Source organism: Castor canadensis, chromosome 1, assembly GCF_047511655.1.
Source record: "Castor canadensis chromosome 1, mCasCan1.hap1v2, whole genome shotgun sequence".
Taxonomy (NCBI): Eukaryota; Metazoa; Chordata; class Mammalia; order Rodentia; family Castoridae; genus Castor; species Castor canadensis.
The window spans coordinates 16,520,935-16,526,934 of record NC_133386.1 but is presented as its reverse complement, the minus strand read 5'-3'; the positions used below and the strand labels follow the sequence as shown (position 1 = coordinate 16,526,934).

Genomic DNA, 6,000 nt, shown 5'->3' with positions numbered 1-6,000 from the left:
CACATTCCCCTAGTGTCTTTAATCTGCAGCCATTGTCTTATGCCATCGACAGTAGTTTACAAAGATAAGGCTAATTCTGTTTCATTTTCCTCTGATGCTTCATGATTAGATCTAGGTTCAAGCTCTTCAAAACTGGTGCAAGGATGTACTGCCAGACATACTTCTTTTCCTCCACTGCTTCTTAAGACCGGATCTACTCACGCCTATTATATTTATATGTTTGTAAAGCATTTCTGTTAAAGTAGGTACACGGGCATTTCATAAAAACAAATTTTAACAAAAAATATTTTACTTAAAATACCTAATTGTTTCGAAAGCACTTGTTTACTTTGTGCTTTACAGTTTCAAAGATGTGAAGTTTACTTAATAATGGATCTGACTTACCTAAATCATTTTATCAATTGTATTATCACTGAGTATAGAAATAGTTCCCCAGAGAGAAGTTCTGGAAAATATCAAGGTTCAATGATTTTTACTACCAGTGAATAAGTTAAAATTACAGCATCTTTCCATTTTTTAAGTCCTAATTTACTTTTGTTTCTTTTAATAGCTCCAATGGAGAGAAAAATGTTCATTTTTTCATTATTAGCATTTTTGGTTTTTGAAGTGGTAAAAGTTTTAAATTGGTGCTGTATCTCAGTATCTCAACCTTTTTAAAGGTTGAGCAAGGAAAAAACGAAGTAGGGACTGTACCTAAAGGAGAGGCTGTACTTCCTAAAATATGCTTTTTAAAAAACCTCTCGCTGTGGCAATTGAGCTCACAGTGGAAATACACGAAAAATGATCCTTCAGGGCTTTTCTCGGGAGTACGAACTGTTTCACGGAAGAAATTGGCAGCAATATGGACATTTTGGACAAGGACAGATACATGCCGTCGTTTTTTGGACAACACAAAAGCGGTACAATTTTTAAATAAATACATCGTGAGAAATGTCTGAGTGTTCACTTTTTTTTTTTCCTGGAGAAAATTAAACAAATATTTCTTTAAGAAGATAGAAACTCCAAGTCTTCTCCCCCCCCCCCACCCCAAGCTAAAGTGTCTTTGGCTCCGCTTCCAGGACTTCTAGGAACGTGCAATTAAAATAAAATGGAAACGGCAAGTCCCTTGCAGTATTCAGCTCTTTTCACTCCCCCGAGTGCTCGGGAGAAGTCCGAGCCCGCCTCGCCCCAGCCCTGGGGAGCGCAAGCGGCGAGCTCCGCGCGCGCACGGCGCCTCGCGCGTGCACGGCCTCCGGCCCGGCTCCCCGGAGCCGGCGCGCGGCCCCGTCCGAGGGGGTGTGTCCCGCTCGCCGCCTGCGCAGCGCGCGCCCGCAGCGGCCCACCTGCTCCGCCCCGCCCCCACCGCGCGGCGCCGCCGCGTTGCTCTGCCGGCGGCCCCGCAGGGCGACCCGCCGCCCGCCACCCGTTTCCGCCCGCCCGGCGAGCCCCTGGGCGACGGGTGACGGAGACGGCCGCTGCAGTTCCTTCCTCCCGTCAGCCCGAACCGCTGTCTGCCCCCATGTGTACGTGTGTGTGCGTGTGCATGTGTGTGGAGGGAACCCCGGCACCCCCTCCCCCGGCCGGGGACCCCCGCAACACCCCGCGCACTGGGGCAACGTACCCCGCACCCCGCCAGCCGGGCGTGGGGATTGCGAGTGTCGGGGGGCGGAGTAGGGGCGGGGAAAGAGCATCCCCGCTCCGCGGCCGCCGCCGCGCCCCCGCCGCCCGGCTGGGGGAGGCCTCGTCACAGCCGCCGCCTCAGCAGCCGCTGCAGATCTCGCGGTGTTTGGCCGCCGCGCCGCCATATTGTGTGACAGTATTTTGATTTGGACTGGGCTGGCGGAGCCGCGCTAAGAGCGAGCGAGAGCTGGGGGGGTGGGGGGAGGGCAGGCGAGCGCGAGGGGGGTGGGAGCAGAGGTAGGGAGGCCGAGCGAGCCGGAGCCGAGAGTCGGGCAGCGGCGACGCCGCCCAGCCATCGCTTTTGAGCCGCGGGGGCGACGCAGCCCGACCCCCTCCCCTCCCCCTCAGCCACGAGCGGCGGCGGCGGCGGCGGCCGGAGGGAGTTGGCGGCGGCCGATCGGAGGGGGCTGAGCCGGGAGGGAGGGAGGGCTGAGGTGTCCTCCCTGCCGGGTGGAATCGGAGGCGGCTGCGGCGGCGCTGGCGGCGGCCGTGGTGGCGGAGGCGGCGGCGGTGGAGACGGCTGCCCTAGTGGGAGAGGCGGCGGCGGCGGCGGCCGAGGAGGAGGAGGGGGAAGCGGCGGCGGCGGCGAAGGGTAAGCGGACAGCGCTCGGGGCCGGGCCGTGGCGGGATCCCCAGCCCTGTTCTTCCCTCGGCTCCCCGCACCACCTCTGTGTCGGGACGGGCTCTGCCGACTCGCCAGGCCCCTGTGGGGCGTCCGCTTCTTCCTCGCCTTCCCTCCCTCCGCCCCTGTCCTTCCCGCAGTGGCGAGGCACGGGGAGGCCCCCCAAGTCCTCCAGCCGGGGTGGGGGTGGGGAGCATCGGGCCTGGCCTGGGCTCCGGGGCGTGGGGGGGAGGGGAGGGCCCCTGCCCCCCGACCCGCCCTCTGCCGTGCGAGCGGGGGGCGGGGAGGCCGAAGTCGTTTTGGGGAGCCGAGGTCTGGATAACGATGACTTAGGGGCCGGGATGTCGAGGGGAGAGACAGAAGGGGATTCTGTGTGGGTCGGGGGGTGAGTCGTCCCTTTCGGATTAGGGTTTTCTCCAGTCTTCTCTGAAATGGGGCGCAAGCCCCGCTGTGACTTAGGTGTCCCTATTACAGAGCTCTCAGACTCCTAGTTTTCTCCCGATCACCAAATTGAGGTGCAGACAGGGAGGCTGCGAGGGTCTCTTGGCATTGCTGACAGGTGACAGGTGGATCTTTCTGTTGCGATGCCCTGGAATTGTTCGGTGCGGAGTTGTGTACTAAGTTAGAGACCGTGTGAGTTTGTATTTATGTGTTTGGCCGTGTTTCATTCCATATATAGTATATTTGAGATGTTAGGTTTCCATTCAAGTCAGCTTAATTGTTGTGGAGAAATTCTTCAAATGTTTCTGATAAGAGGGGTTTCCAGGACAGTGGAGGGAATTTGCAGCTTCACAGGGCTTTCTGGGTGGTTCGTGAAATTCAGGTCCCCAAAGCTGGAGGAGGCTGTTCAAGCCTTTAGTTAATGAGTACTAAGGTCGTATTCAAGACAACTGTAATTTTGTATCCATTTTGTCTGTTTTATGTAAGGTTAGAAAGTGTCAGATTTTAAGGTCAGGTTGATTCACATGTTACAAAAGGAAATACTTTCTGTCCTAGCGCACTCAAAGATGATATTGCTCATTTTACGGTTTCAGATTTGACTGGGAATTTTGGTGGGCATGGAATAGAATTTTTGCTTTCAGTTTTTACTTACTGCTTACAGTAGCAGAGTTTTGACACCTTTTCGAAAAAAAATACCCTTCGGTTCCTTATAACAGTGAATTCACAATTGATTTTAAAACTTGACAGTTTGAAACTTTAAAGTTTGAAAACATAGCAATTCTTAATAAAGGAAGGCTTGCTTTTCACTTTAGTGTATGCTTTGGGCGATCACTTGGATTAGAAACCATGGGAGAAATTGTCCAGATTCATGAGCCACGGACTAAATTAGTGTCCACTTGGTTTTAGAAGGATCCTATAGCTTTTCAAAATCGTGTATGGAATGAATATGTTGAGTGATGGCACTATCAGTGTGTTAACAGGAAATAGAACAAAAATTCCAGTGATTCAGAACTTCTGTTTGGGTGCCTTCCCCCCAACTCTAACCGGTTTTTAATAGAGGGTGCTTGAAGTTTTAAATCTTAAAGAATCAAATTGAAAGTTGAGTATGTTAATTATATTAGCACGTTATCCACTGATTGATTATACTCCATCATTTCATTTTTCTCTTGGATGCATGAAATAACTTCTCCTGAGTTTAAAAGTATTTTCCAGTGGACACTCACAAAATACCACTACTCAAACCTTGTTATTGAAACTCTCATAATAGAACCTGTTCTTTTGTAACTCATTAAAAAGTGGATGAAATGATCAGCGGTTCAAATGATATGCTTCCTGAAAATAAATTTTAACTTAAATCAATCCCATTTGATTGAAGGAGCACTATGTTTGGTCCTTTAGTGGAAAGCAGCTCTTGCCTTCAGTTAAAGATATTGTAAGACTCATGTACAATTTTTACAGCTAATGAAATGAGAGAAACTCCAAATAGTAGGCATTACTCTAGATCCCTGATTATGTCAGTGTTGAGCATTGCTTCTTTTATTGTTAGTAACACATTACATGTGGGAAGTGTCTTAACATTATTGGTTTTTTGTCTTAACAGAAATAAAGTTTTATTCTACTTTGTAACTTTCTCTGAAAGGAAAATTCTTTTCCCAAAGTGCTGTTTAGAACAAGATGTACTTATGTATCAGTGCATCTACTGCACTTTGAAAAACAGGTATACTGTGCAGGGTCTCCACAGTTCCACTTACATGTCAGAAAAGACCTTGAGGAATATCTGAATTTTCTAAAACTGCATATTTTTTTTAGTTATATTAAGATTAAAAGTTTTTTATCAATATCAGCATACTTTAAAAGAGAATTTTTGACTTGCTACAGATTGTTTAATGTTTCTCATAACCTTTATGATATGTAAGGATCATAAATTAAAATCATTCAAAAATGTTTTAATTCCCTTCTGTCTGTACTTGGCTAGGTTCCCACGACCCAGAGAACAGTAGTAGCACTTTTCCTTTGTTTCACTTATGCCATCTTTATTTACTCTTAAATTGGGACTCACAGGATTATGAGATAATAAAGGCAAGTGTGATGATTGAGGCAAAACAGTAACAAGGAGGAGGAGATAGGGTATAAGATGTTAACAGAGGATTTGATGAATGGTTTTAGGGAGCTAGGAATATGGAGCTGGGGATAGTGGTAGCTGCAACCATAGGAAAATAGCCATGCTGAACTGTACTGAGGAGATGTGTTCTCAATCTTTTGGTAGGCTCTGGCAACCTATATGTGTCATATTATTTTAAACCCTTTACAGTAAGATGGTAAGAAATTTGGAGACATTGAACTCATATGAAAATTAAATGTATGTTCACATTTATTTGCCTCTGGCATATAGTTCCAAAATCTATAGAAGATTTAAATACTTTTTCTAAGGATTCTGATCCTAAAAAAAAAAAAAAATCAAGGACACTTGCTTACTTAGAAAGTACTGTTGGAGTTGCCAGGTACTGTACTTTCTACAGTTAACCTTGACTGTGATCTTATATCTACAGTCTAGGATTAAGAGAAAAGCACTGTCTTTTTCTTTGGTTTCTAAGCATCCCATCTCTTAACACAGTCTGTTTATTAGCAAGTGCTCCTTTACCTACATTCGGCCTTTTAGTTAAAAAAGTGGGGGGAGAGGGGATGGAAGGGAGAGTGCCAGAATAATAGTCACAAAACTCCTGTGTTGAAGTTATGCATTTCAATTAGATTTTTATTGATTTTCTCATTTCCTAATCTTTACAAAAGGATGGAGCACAGCAAGAAAGAAGTGCCAGCTGAGAAGCTGATGTTTCAGTGGGATACTCATCAGAATTGCTACAAAGTAAACATGGAATGTTAATATGAATAAAATATCTCTGAAAACTTTTAAAGTTTTGACAAAGCAGTGCAGTTCATTCAGAGTATTTATTCACAAATGAATTTACACAGAGTCCCTATCTCCTGATAATGTTTGATAAATGAGGCTTTGCTGAATCTGACATTTTTATTTATCTCATTCATTTTTTGTTTGTTTGAGATAGGTAGGGTCTTGATACAGAGACCAGGCTGCGTTGAACTCAGAATCCTCCTGCTTCAGCCTCTCACGTGTTGGGATTCAGGCGTGTGCCACCATACATGGCTGCTAGGATAAAACTTTAATAGGGAATTTTATTATTTTCTAATTATCAATTCCAGTTCAAATTCTGAAGTGGTATCCTGTATAGTAAAGAGAAAGGAACTGATGCATATTGAATTCC

General features: G+C 46.5%; 1 protein-coding gene across 2 annotated transcripts in view; it reads left to right on the top strand.

The window, feature by feature from the left end:
• Positions 1-1,879: 1,879 nt before the first annotated feature.
• The window catches only part of Tab2 (TGF-beta activated kinase 1 (MAP3K7) binding protein 2), a 72,948-nt gene continuing 68,827 nt past the window's right edge, over positions 1,880-6,000 (top strand). Inside the window, exon 1 of one of the 2 annotated variants that reach the window (XM_074072402.1) lies at positions 1,880-2,251. The gene's annotated coding sequence lies outside the window, so the exon portion shown is untranslated. The remainder of the gene's footprint in view (positions 2,252-6,000) is intronic. The other variant, XM_074072400.1, reaches the window with a different exon arrangement.